General features: G+C 44.1%; 1 protein-coding gene across 1 annotated transcript in view; it reads right to left on the bottom strand.

The window, feature by feature from the left end:
* Positions 1 to 12,585, bottom strand: part of LMNTD1 (lamin tail domain containing 1) — a 34,302-nt gene extending 21,717 nt beyond the window's left edge. Inside the window, exons 1-2 of the mRNA XM_087722379.1 lie at positions 12,480 to 12,585; positions 6,958 to 7,056 (exon numbers count right to left, since the gene is read on the bottom strand). The gene's annotated coding sequence lies outside the window, so the exon portion shown is untranslated. The remainder of the gene's footprint in view (positions 1 to 6,957; positions 7,057 to 12,479) is intronic.
* Positions 12,586 to 13,512: the final 927 nt, after the last annotated feature.

The raw sequence follows: 13,512 nt of genomic DNA, 5'->3' as shown, positions 1-13,512 counted from the left end.
CCATTTATATATTTATAGATAGATTTGTTAAGTGAGGTTTGCCTCATTTTACAACCTGGGGCAGAACTCACTTAACAAATGTCTCGTTTAACCAGCTAAAATCTAGGATTAACTGTATAGAGATAGCAGGTCTCCAATTTTCTATGACTTTTAATGGCTGCAACATTTTCTTTGAAGTTTGGGGCTTCATATTTCAAATATGAAATTAACAAAGCGACCCTCTATAACCTCCAGCTACCTGACACAGAGAAAATAAACAAATGCAAAAAAAGAAACGTGTTATTTCTCTGAATTTTAGTTTTGAGCTCAAAGACAATCCGAGACTTTATTAGGTTCCATTATCCAAGCATTCAAACAGAAAACGAGGGTGTAAAATTAACCTCCATAAACTGTCTCTCAGCTCCTGATTGCCGATTGTTTCCCTCGTTATCTTTTTTTTAAAAAAACCGAGCGATTAAACGAACAACGTTTCAACAAGATGGCATGTTTGCAAGAGGACAACCATCACACATTTACAAAGCTCTTCCAAGTTCTTTTTTTTCTCTCCCAGCTCGGCAGGATAGAAGTCAGGAAACGGAGCAATAGCCCAGAGTGTTGGAGAACATAAAAATATCGAGATGGAAGCCACAACGGCAGGATTAAAATCCTGGCCTCTTTTAATGCGTGTGGCACGTTGGACGCAGATAAAACAGGAGTAGTTTGTGATCCCAAGATCCCAGCTGCCATTTTGAGTGCTTGCTGCTCTAGAAAACCTGGCTGGATCCCATAACACATGCTAAATTTAGTCATGAAGACTTAGTTTTATCAAAGTCTGGCATTCAACGAACGTGTCAATCAAGAAAGAACCAGCCTACAAGTTTGTAAGAGCACCTATTCTAACTGTTGTGGCCCGTCAGTGAAGCTGGCAGCAGATTCGGACACGGAGGAGGTTGGGGAGGAAACTGGGCCAGTCCTGGAGTCTGGGAAAGGCTCTGAGGAGGGCTCTGTGTTGGAGGCAGAGAGGGGGACAGGGCCGTCTGACATCAGTGGGGCAGAAGAACAGCTGGATCCTGTTCCCAGTGTGTGCATGCAATAGCAATAGCAATAGCAATTAGACTTATATACCGCTTCATAGGGCTTTCAGCCCTCTCTAAGCGGTTTACAGAGTCAGCATATTGCCGCCACAGTCTGGGTCCTCATTTCACCCACCTCGGAAGGATGGAAGGCTGAGTCAACCTTGAGCCGGTGAGATTTGAACCGCCGAACTGCAGCTAACAGTCAGCTGAAGTGGCTGCAGTACTGCACTCTAACCACTGCGCCACCTTGGCTCAGAATTGCCAGACCAAGGGAAGAGCTAAAGAACAAGGGTCGACTTGGGAGTGAGGCCACAGGTGGACGGTGAATGGCCCCTCCCAGAGGAGATAAAAGAGGAGCGAAAGGGGAGTGGAGTTTGCAGGAGACCATTAGTTTGCTTAATTGGTTCGTGACTCTCCGAGGCTCTTGGCCAAGTTCTGCAGATATCGGCCTGGCAGCTCTCCAAGCCAGATAAGGTCTGTGACTGTAAATCCTCCTTTGAAAGACTTTGCTGGATGTGAATGAGCAGAATCCACAGTCAATGAATAAAAGGGGTTTTTCTCGGGATCAGGAGTTTGCTTCATGCTCTCGGGAAGCCTCAGTCAGAACACTTAACCAATGACAGCGTCAATCACCAGCCGATTCACATGACCTCCAATCAGGGTGACCTCACCACCAGATGATCCTCACATGGTGTGACCAGTCAGTCACATGACCCAACCAGGGTTGACCTCACCATTGGATGGCCCTCACATGGTATGACCAGCTGGTCATGTGACCCACTGACCATCTAAGACTTATAAAAGCAGAAGAAAATTGGAATATGATGCTTCAACTGAAGTTCTTCTGATCATGTTACCCATGAAACATTCAGAGTCTAAACAATAGCAATAGCAATAGCAGTTAGACTTATATACCGCTTCATAGGGCTTTCAGCCCTCTCTAAGCGGTTTACAGAGTCAGCATATCGCCCCCACAGTCTGGGTCCTCATTTCACCCAGATAGATAGATAGATAGATAGATAGATAGATAGATAGATAGATAGATAGATAGATAGATAGATAGATAGATAGATAGATAGATAGATAGATAGCAATAGTAGTTAGACTTATAAACCACTTCATAGGGTTTTCAGCCCTCTCTAAGCGGTTTACAGAGTCAGCATATTGCCCCCAACAACAATCCGGGTCCTCATTTTACCCACCTCGGAAGGATGGAAGGCTGAGTCAACCTTGAGCCGGTGAGATTTGAACCGCCAAACTGCAGAACTGCAGTCAGCTGAAGTGGCCTGCAATACTACACTCTAACCACTGCGCCACCTCGGAGAACAAAACCACCACCAACGTTGATCATCCAAGCTACAAATACTTTCCACCCCTTAGTTTCATTTCCTCATGTTATAATCTATGTACAAATGAACTCCTTATGGACCTGGAGATCATCTCCGCATACAATCAATGCCACTTATTGTAATTATTTGCTTGAACGATGTGCAAAGATATATTCTTCTATCAATATCTCTTTGCAAAGAGGCCAATGATCAGCACCAACCAGCAGGGTCATCTAAAAATAAAGCAAAAATCCAATTCCAACTGAGATATCGAATGTATTTTCATAATGTGCCTCTACAACGTTCATCCTTTCTGGAGCCCACATTATTCTGGCTTGCTCCACATACGGAATGGCAACAATTTGAGGGACAACCCAAATAATTAGAAGAGATTGGACTGTGATTTGCCCAAAAATGGTGTAGGGTCTGCTTGGACGTGGGGTGTGCGTGGACTAGATGACCTCCAAGGTCCCTTCCAACTTCATTATTCAATGCTCTATGATACCCCTACATGGGAGCAAGGAAGTCTACATTTCATTGCAGAACCAAAGGCTTCTGTTGGCCAAGACATCCTTTGACCCAGATGATTTCTACACTTGGAGTTCCTCCATAGTCACCATTTGATTTGTATTCAGAATCATCTCCCACCAGCTTCAGGCTCCCAGGGAGACCTAGTCACATTTCCATCAGATTTGCATATTTTCCATGACTGGTGAAATTCACCAGTCAATATAATTAAGCCTCCATGTGAAATGTTTGCACCGGTAACGACATTTCTTACCAGAGGAAGAAAATGTTCCAGAAATATCAGAACATGGCTTCCAACAGACCAGGATCTGACCGTTTGCTACGAATGACATTGCTTGCCTTGTTTTCTTTCATTAAACCTCTTTACCGGAATATCCTAAATTGCTAAACGGTGGTGATTGTCCCATTTTTTGAAGAACCAAAATTTGCTTTGAATAAGCCCCACCATTTGTTCTCGTCAACACTTCCTTTTCAGCCTCTCTGTAAGAGGTGCTTAAAAATGGCACAGCCAGAGCTGGCCATCGTAATGCATTGCAATTTTAGGAAAACCGGTGAAAATGCCAACAGTAGCAATCATGCCAAATGAAATATAGCCAGGTTTTGCTTTGCTTGGAAGAGAGAGAGGGGGGAGGGAGAGAGAGAGAGGGAGAGGGAGGGAGAGAGGGAGGAAGAGAGGGAGAGAGAGGGAGGGAGAGAGACAGAGAGACAGAAGGAGAGAGAGAGAGAGAGGGAGACAGAGAGAGGGAAGGAGGGAGAGAGACAGAAAGACAGAAGGAGAGGGAGACAGAGAGAGGGGGGGAGGGAGAGAGGGAGGGAAAGGGAATGAGGGAGAGAGACAGAGAGACAGAAGGAGAGAGGGAGAAAGGGAGACAGAGAGAGAGAGGGAGAGAGGGAGGGAGAGAGGGAAGTAGGGAGAGAGACAGAGAGACAGAAGGAGAGAGGGAGAGAGGAAGACACAGGGAGAGAGGGAGAGAGACAGAGAGACAGTGGGAGAAAGAGAGAGAGGGAGAGGGAGGGAGGGAGAGAGGGAGAGGGACGGAGAGAGGGAGGGAGGGAGAGAGGGAGAGAGACAGAAGGAGAGAGGGAGACAGAGATACAGCGGGAGAAAGAGAGAGAGGAAGAGGGAGACAGAGAGAGAGACACACACACACACACACATATGGATGGTGGGCGGGGGAGAGGGAGACAGAGACACAGAGAAAGAGAGGGAGTGTTTGAGGTAAATCTCCACAAAGAAAAAAAAATATGAGCAGCATCCGGTCAGGAGTTTCTCAAAACAGAGTGATGGTGTTGTACAAGGACTTTATCTTCAGGCGCAATCATCCGAACGACCGCTAGATGGCAGCAAAAGATACCCAAGAGATACTGTTTGCTCCCACCGAGTGGTTGTGTGGAGTTTTGCGGCCCATGTACGGTCGACGTTGGATTTAAATCCTACTCCAATTAGTAAGTAGCTCTTGTAATGGGATGTCCGCCTTGAGTCGCCGTGTGCGAATAGGCGGTGATGTAAATTCCACAAACCAACAAACCAACAAGTGGAGGGATATTTGTGTGGTGATTTGTGTGATGTCACATCCACCAGCCAGCCCTGTTCTTAGATATTCACATGGGCAACCAAATTACCGTGTTTTCCCAAAAATAAGACAGGGTCTTATTTTCTTTTGACCCCCGAAATAAGCGCTTGGCCTTATTTTTGGGGAGGTCTTATTATTTTTGAGGTGCGTGAGGCGGCGAACGTGGTCACCTCATAGCTGCTGCTGTGTTGCAATATTTTCAGGGGAGGGTTTATTTTAGCGCATGCGCTCAAAAGCCCGATTGGTATTATTATCTGGGGCGGTCTTATTTTCGGGGAAACAGGGTAGGTGATGCCCAGAACTACAGCCAAGGAACAATTCGAATCTTCCTCTAAGAGAGATCCACCTGGTAATTTTAAAACTTTCCCTTGTCCTCATTTCAGGTTTTAAGCTATTTTTGCTCGCGCCGTACTTCATATATTTGCATTCCTGCATTTCTATTTTTATTTTTTGGTTTCATGCAGTGAGTTGCCCTCAGAATATTCCTATAAATACCATCAGTGTTAGGTAAAGGTAAAAGGTTCCCCTCGCACATATATGCTAGTCGTTCCCGACTCTAGGGGGCGGTGCTCATCTCAATTTCAAAGCCGAAGAGCCAGCGCTGTCCGAAGACGTCTCCATGGTCATGTGGCCGGCATGACTCAACGCCGAAGGCGCGCGGAATGCTGTTCCCTTCCCACCAAAGGTGGTTCCTGTTTTTCTACTTGCATTTTTACGTGGTTTCGAACTGCTAAGTTGGCAGAAGCTGGGACAAGTAACGGGAGCTCACTCTGTTATGCGGCGCTAGGGATTCGAACCACTGAACTGCCGACCTTTCTGATCGACAAGCTCAGCATCTTAGCCACTGAGCCACCGCACCCCTGTATGTCTGTGTTACTATTCCCTTTTCTCTTTAACTCTCTTTCTGCTGAGTGCCCTGCATTTAAAACAGTTTAGTTTTTCTTTTTTAATCAGATCTCCGCGAGAGAATAACTGATACATAGGATTAAAAATACAGCAACCCGCCAATAAATGAGGTTCAACGCTCGGTTGAAGCTCCATTTATAGCAATTAGCGTTTACCGGATAGAGCTATCAACTTCCTCTTACCTCAGCGTTGGAAATGATGATCGCCTTTTTGATTTATGCCGTGAAATGTTTCCAAGTAAAGCATCCTTACTCAGCTATAAATAAAAGCTATGTCAGGAGTTAGTTTATCGCTTCTGATCTGCGATCAGAATATTTACTTCGGGTTTTTATTTACGGCCGCATAGAAACCGTATGAAACTTCCTCATCGCTATCATCATGAAGAGAAATGAAAGATTTGGGCCTGTAAGGATTCTCCGTCATCCAGGTTGTCCCAAAGGTGCTTTTTCGGGAGCACCGAAAAACTGGACTTTCTTGGATTTTCTTTTTCTTCTGAAGACATTTCGCTTCTCATCCAAGAAGCTTCTTCAGCTCTGACAGGATAATGGAGAAGGGAAGGATTTATATTCCTTGCAGACAGCTGGTTGTTAGTACTCTCTCTGAGAGTCCTTGAGGCCACTTGGAGGTTTATCTGTGCCACATTCCAGACGAAGAGGATGGCTGGATTGAAAGAGGAATCAAAGAGGCCACCTACGTCCAAATTGAGGCAACTCGACTTTCTTGGTTTTTTTTTCCTTGAAGACATTTCGCTTCTCATCCAAGAAGCTTCTTCATCTCTGACTGGATGGTGTGGAAATGGAAGGATTTATGCTTCTTGCAGATAGCTGGTCATTTGCATCCTTTTAGAGAGTCCTTAAGGTCACCTGGAGTTTATCTGTTTCATCCGGGTCAACTGAGTGGTGGAAATGGGTGTGAAGCCTTCTTTGCACCACTCAGGTGACCCTGAAGACACAGACAAACCTCCAAGCAGCCTCAACGACCCTATAAAAGGATGCAAATGACCAGCTGTCTGCAAGGAACATAAATCCTTCCGTTCCCCCACCATCCAGTCAGAGCTGAAGAAGCTTCTTGGATGAGAAGCAAAATGTCTTCAAAGAAAAAGAAAGAAATCTCCAAGTTGCCTCAATGACTCTCTAAAAAGGATGCAAATGACCAGCTATCTCCAAGGAGTATAAATCCTTCTGTTCCCCCACCATCCAGCCAGAGCTGAAGACGCTTCTTGGATGAGAAGCAAAATGTCTTCAAAGAGAAAGAAAGAAACCTCCAAGTGGCCTCAATGACCCTCTAAAAGGATGCAAATGACCAGCTGTCTTCAAGGAGTATAAATCCTTCCATTCCCCACCATCCAGCCAGAGCTGAAGAAGCTTCATGGATGAGAAGCTAAGAAAGTCCAGTTGCCTCCTGAAAAAAGCACCTTTGGGAAGGATTTGGGCTCTCTAACGCTCTCTTTAGCAAATGGAGAATTTAGCCTAACCGAGGAACTAAACGAAAAGGTCGATCTGCATTTTCCAATTTCCCATTTCATGCAACTCGGCAGTTTAATTCTAGTCACAGGTAAATACTTACTTCCAACTTTGTCTCCAAGTCCCGGATCTGCTGTTGGCTGTGGGTGTGTTCGGTCTGGAGTTTTTCTATGGCGTGGCTATTCCCCCCTTTGGTGATGAGCTGGGTGGGCAAAAGAAGTCATATTTACAAAGATGGAAGAATGATTGGTGATGAACGAAGCACACATGTATTTAAACTCTTAGAAAATTTTCATATCTGTCCAGCAAAGGAATCTGAAATCTGAATCAGATCAGAAAGTGATACCGGGGAAAACTTTTGGGTGTTACAATTTATTTATTTTTTTGAGAAAAGAGCTTTTTTTAAAAAAATTGCGGCTGAATTTGTGTAACAATACAGCCATATTCACAAACAAGCTTTATAGTGTTGGAAGAAAATGTCCATCTGGGTCCAATTCCAAATGGGGAGAAAGACAGTGGAAACATGGAGGCCAGAGGTGGGTTCCTACCAGTTCGCACCAGTTCGGTAGAAGCGGTTCGTCAAATCTACCGAACCGGTTAGAAGAGGTTCCACCAGTGGACCCGGAAAGCAGGTCACACCTACAGAAGAGGTTACAAAATTTTTTGAAACCCACCACTGATGGAGGCTGATTGGAAAGATGGTTTATTGATGGACCGGACCACATGAGTTTGAAGTACTGGTGCAGCAGACCCCATGGAGTGGAGAGGGAGGGCCATTTTAGACCCTCTCTTTGGCTGTGAATTTGAGCTTCCTGTTCCTGTGGCAAGGACATGTATTCTATTGGCTGTCAGACTCCTAGAGAACTATGCAGGGGGCGTTGCTGAGGTTGTCTGAGATAAGTTTGGTTGAACCTTGGGCTGATGTAATGAAAGGGCTTGGTTGTGCCATGTGATGAGCTCTGCTGATAGATAATCCTATTATTTCCTGGAGGGTCATGTCTTAATCCCATCACCCTGAAACTGAAGGTCTAATTGTCTTGTAGATAGGCTGGCCCGGTCAGTGGTGGGTTTCAATTTTTTTTAGAACCTCTTATGTAGGTGTGGCCTGCTTTGTGGGAGTGGCTTGCTGGCCATGTGACCGGGTGGGTGTGGCCAACTTGTAAAATGTGGTGAAACTCACTTAACAACGCTCTTGCTTAGCAACCAAAATGTTGGCTCAGAAACTCTGGCATTTGAAGCACGCAAGTCTTAAAGCTGTCAGGTTACAAGACCCTTGCACCCCTAACCCTTTAGGAAAAAAACTCCAGGGGTGTTCAAACTTGGCAGCTTTAAGACTTGTGGACTTCAACTCCCAGAATTCCTCCTCCAGTCATGTTGGCTCAGGAAATCTGGCATTGAAGTGTGCAAGTCTTAAAGCTGTCAAGTTACAAGACCCTTGCACCCCTAACCCTTTAGGAAAAAAACTCCAGGGGTGTTCAAACTTGACAGCTTTAAGACTTGTGGACTTCAACTCCCAGAATTCCTCCTCTCGCTCTTCATCTTGATGATGTGCGGACGGGCGGGAGGAGGGAGCTGGAATCGGTTCTAAACAGCACTGTAGATTTGTGGAACCTCTTCTATAGAAGAGGTTAGAACTGGCAGGAACCCATCCCTGGACCCTGTCCTTCTCAATGGACACCAAATGTCAGCTGAAGCTCTGAGTTTCTGTCTCCCTTAAGATTTCTATTTCTCTTTTAGGGGAAATATTCTGCCTTTTTAATATTTCCTAAAATATTTCATTCTTCTAAGAGGGGTGAGTGCTAACTTTCTTCAATAGGAAGCATATGGCACAGTGCAAACTTTGAAACGAGTTTCATACTAGCTTGCTACACTGGTTTTATTATACAAATCTCCATATTTTAACTCTTTTCTATTAAAAAGCTAGCTCCTGGTTCAACTAATAAATCTAAATATTTTACTACAGAAACTTGGCTCATGGTGTTCTCCCAAATCGCTAACCCCCCCTTTTTTTAATATAGTCTTTTGAAGAAAGGAGAAATGAAATCAAGATTTTATTACAACAGCATTGTAAAAGAAAATGAATAGTGAAATGATCTTTTATAAGCTATGGAAAAAGAAAGGGCGTAGGAATATAAGTTATGGAACATTATGGAACACACATTATTACTGGGTGTGCATTTGGGTGTGTATGTATATAAAACATAATTTAGTTTTAAAATATATATAGCAATAGCAATAGAGCGGAGGTGACGCAGTGGTTAGAGTGCAGTATTGCAGCTACTTCAGCTGACTGTTAGCTGCAGTTCGGCAGTTCAAATCTCACCAGCTCAGGGTTGACTCAGCCTTCCATCCTTCCGAGGTGGGTGAAATGAGGACCCGGATTGTTGTTGGGGGCGATATGCTGACTCTGTAAACCGCTTAGAGAGGGCTGAAAGCCCTATGAAGCGGTATATAAGTCTAACTGCTATTGCTATGTATATAAAACATAATTTAGTTTTAAAATATATATACACATACATATACCTCCTTCTATTTTTCATCTCTCTCTCTCTCTCTCCCTACCTACCTATCTCTCTCTCTCTTTCATCCATCCATCCATCTCTCTTTCATCCATCCATCCATCTCTTTTTTTGCTGTCTTCTTTGAAGATAAAGGACATCAACAGACATATAGAGATAAACCACATTTACAGACCATTCAAAAACTACTAAATATAAACAATTAGTAAACTTCACTCTCTCCCGTATTATGATATTACACATCATCTTTTAAGCACTGTGACTTTCTCCACTATCAAATGCAATTCTAATTCAAACTATTCAGAACTTTTATGAAGTACACACACGCCAAAATGTTAGATGGTAACAATGCAGGTCCAAGATATATCCATATTGCATAAGATTAATTATGTTTGTAATGTTTCTTCTCTCAAAAAAACAGCAACAAAGGTTTCCTCAATTAAAACTACACAATGGGATAAAAACGCAACGTTGATTAAAAAAAAAAACCACAGAAGTTATTCCTGTGCTTTCATTTTCATAACGTTAATATAATCCTTTGGATCTTAATTTAAAAATAATTCATTGAAAATTAATTGCCTCTGGATACAAATATCCATTTTTAATTAAGCTATTAAGAATATGAAGCTCAAGGTGAATACTAAAGCAACCAACATTTGGGTATTAAGCCTCTCTATTGCAATATACTTAGAGATTTTAATTCAAAAGTTTTGGATGGTTCAAGAGATACGGAACTGCAAAACTGATCAACAGCCGAAAGTCTGGTTTTAATTAAAAGGAAATGGAATTACTTAAAGTCATCCTGCGAGGGGAAATTTAAAAATCATAGTAAATAGATTGTTCAGGCAAAGGCCTTTGAAGAAGCTAAAATAGGAATCAATCAATCAGTCAGTCAGTCAATCAGAATTGAGCTGGAAGAGACCTTGGAGGTCTTCTAGTCCAACCCTCTGCTCAAGAGCAATAGCAGTTAGACTTATATACGGCTTCATAGGGCTTTCAGCCCTCTCTAAGCGGTTTACAGAGTCAGCATATCGCCCCCACAATCTGAGGTTTACCCACCTCGGAAGGATGGAAGGCTGAGTCAACCCTGAGCCGGTGAGATTTGAACCGCTGAACTGCTGAACTAGCAGTCAACTGAAGTGGCCTGCAGTACTACCCACTGCGCCACCTCGGCTCTTCAAGCAGGAGACGCTAAATAATTTCAGATAGGTGGCTGATCAGTCTTTTCTTAAAAATCTCCAGTGATGGAGCATCCACAACTTCTGGAGGCAAGAGGTTCCACTGGTTAATTGTCCTCTCTGTTAGGAAGTTTCTCCTTAGTTCCACGTTGCTTCTCTCCTTGATGAGTTTCCACCCGTTGCTTATTGTTCTGCTTTCGGGTGCTTTGGAGACCAGGTTACCCCCCCCCAATCTTCGTGGTGGCCCCTCAAATACTGGAAGACTGCTCTCGTGTCTCCCTTGGTCCTTTTTTCCCCCTAGACTAGCCATACCAGAGGTGGGTTCCTACCAGTTCGCACCAGTTCGGTAGAACTGGTTCGTCAAATCTACCGAATCGGTTAGAAGAGGTTCCACCAGTCGACCCGGAAAGCAGGCCACACCTACAGAAGAGGTTCCAAATTTTTTTGAAACCCACCACTGACACACACACACACATACAGACTCACACAGACAGAGAAAGAGAAAGAGAAAGAAAGGAAGAAAGAAACAAATAAAAAAAGAAAAAAGAAAGAAAAAGTGAGAGATGAAAGGAAAAAAGAAAAAAGGGACAGAGAGACAAAAGGAAGGAAAGAGAGAGAGAAAGAGAGAGAGAGAGAGAGAGAGAGAGAGAGAGAGAGAGAGAGAGAGAGAGAGAACACATGGCCGGCAAGCCACTCCCACCAGGTCACATGGCCGGCAAGCCACTCCCACAAAGGAGGCCACACCCTCAGAGTAAGTTCGAAAATTTGTTGAAACCCACCACTGAGCCATACCCAATTCCTGCAACTGTACTTCATATGTTTTAGTCTCCAAGCCCTTAATATATAAGTCAGAAACAATGTAGAGTGTAAGGAAGGAGGTACAATAAATAAAATCAGCCACATCACTGTGCAGGTGGCGCAGTGGTTAGAGTGCAGTACTGCAGCCACTTCAGTTACCAGCAGTTCAGCGGTTCAAATCTCACCGTCTCAAGGCTAACTCAGCCTTCCATCCTCCCGAGGTGGGTAAAATGAGGACCCAGACTGTGGGGGCAATATGCTGACTCTGTAAACCACTTAGAGAGGGCTGAAAGCCCCATGAAGAGGTATATAAGTCTAACTGCTATTGCTATTGCTAATTTCAAACCATTCTGAATGAACTTTAATGCCATTAGGGTTTGGTCAACTAACACATCCTTACTATGTTATTTCTTGGCTCTTCTGAGGACCCTTAGTAAGGCTAACCTTGACCTTCCTACCTTCTTAGCTTCCTTCCTTCCTTCCTTCCTTCCTTCCTTCCTTCCTTCCTTCCTTCCTTCCTTCCTTCCTTCCTTCCTCCCTCCCTCCCTCCCTCCCTCCCTCAAGGCTAAAACATAGGAAGAACGGTTGCAGGAATTGGGTAAGTCTAGTTTAATGAAAAGAAGGACTAGGGTAGACACGATAGCAGCATTCCAGTATTTGAGGGGCTGCCCCAAAGAAGAGGGAGTCAAGCTATTCGCCACAGCACCTAGACAGGACAAGAAGCAATGGGTGGAAACTAATCAAGGACAGAAGCAACCTGGAAATAAGGAGAAACTTCCTAACAGAGAGGACAATCAACCAGTTGCCTCCAGAGGTTTTGGGTGCTCCATCAGTGGAGATTTTTAAGAAGATACTGGATAACCATTTGTCTGGAATGGTACAAGGTTTCCTGCTTGAAAGGGGGTTGGACTAGAAGACCTCTAAGATCCCTTCCAACTCTGAAGACATTCTATGTCCTATATTCTGTTTCTAGAAATTAAGCTTATAACCAAGATTCTCAGTTACCAGAAGAAACATGTTTTCTGGTCAAATGGATCTAATTTTGAATAGGATACAACTCAGTTATTCTGGTGGAAATAAGAGCTTTTCCAACAGACTTAATACAAATGGAGAAAGGTAGTAGTACTTACTCAGCTTCTCAGCACGGACATAGCAACGAGAATAGCACAACAAACCACTTGGCTGTTTTCTATACCCAGCCTGGGCAATACAAGATCCAAGTTACTTGGAAACAACAAAAACTGTTTTGATATTCTACATCGCTTCTTTCCCCCACCTGTATAGAAAGGGGGAAGAAATTTTTTTTCAAGAGAAGAAGAACAAGAAAAGAAATCTCTTTTCAACAAGCCGAAGTTTGTGTTTGTTTTAAAGAAATGCTCAAAGGTTTAAGAAAGGGTCAGAAGAAAAATCTGGTGTATAAATATGTTAAGGGAGGGGTGTTGGCAGAGGGCGGGGACACACCCAAGATGGGCGCTACAACTGTGCAATTAGAACTGTTAATTTTCATACCCTAAGAAGAATATTGATGCTTTTGAACATCTAGGTGAGGGCTTCTCAAAATAGACTCCTCAAACACACAACACAACAACCAGGGATGGCTCCAACTGTGAACCAACCCATTCCACAACCAGCACTTCACCTCCCAACGACCCCCAACTGAGGTTACCTCCCCATCACAAGGTCCATCACAAGATGCTCACCTGATGTGTCCCGCACCTGACCCATCACAAGATCTTCACCTAATACGACCTCCCCATCACAAGTCGCATGACAAGATCAATCACATGGTGTGACTCCACCTTATCCATCACAAGACCCATCACAAGACCCTCATCTTAGATGACCCACACCTGCCCATCACAAGCCCATCACAAGACCTTCACCTAAGGTGGCCTCCCCATCACAAGTCTCATGACAAGACCTTCACAATGTGACCCACACCTGACCCTTTACACAGTGGTGGGATTCAAAATTTGTTACTACCGGTTCTGTGGGCGTGGCTTGGTGGGCGTGGCAGGAGAAGTATACTGCACAATCTCCATTTCCTCCCGATCAGCTGGGACTCAGCAGGCACAGAATAGATGGGGGCGGGGCCAGCCAGAGGTGGCATTTGCCAGTTCTCCGAACTACTCAAAATTTCCACTACCGGTTCTCCAGAACCTG

Source organism: Thamnophis sirtalis, unplaced genomic scaffold (assembly GCF_051295495.1).
Source record: "Thamnophis sirtalis isolate CommonGarterSnake01/CBP01778 unplaced genomic scaffold, rThaSir2_p1.2 scaffold_9, whole genome shotgun sequence".
Taxonomy (NCBI): Eukaryota; Metazoa; Chordata; class Lepidosauria; order Squamata; family Natricidae; genus Thamnophis; species Thamnophis sirtalis.
This window is presented reverse-complemented; position numbering and strand designations above follow the sequence as displayed.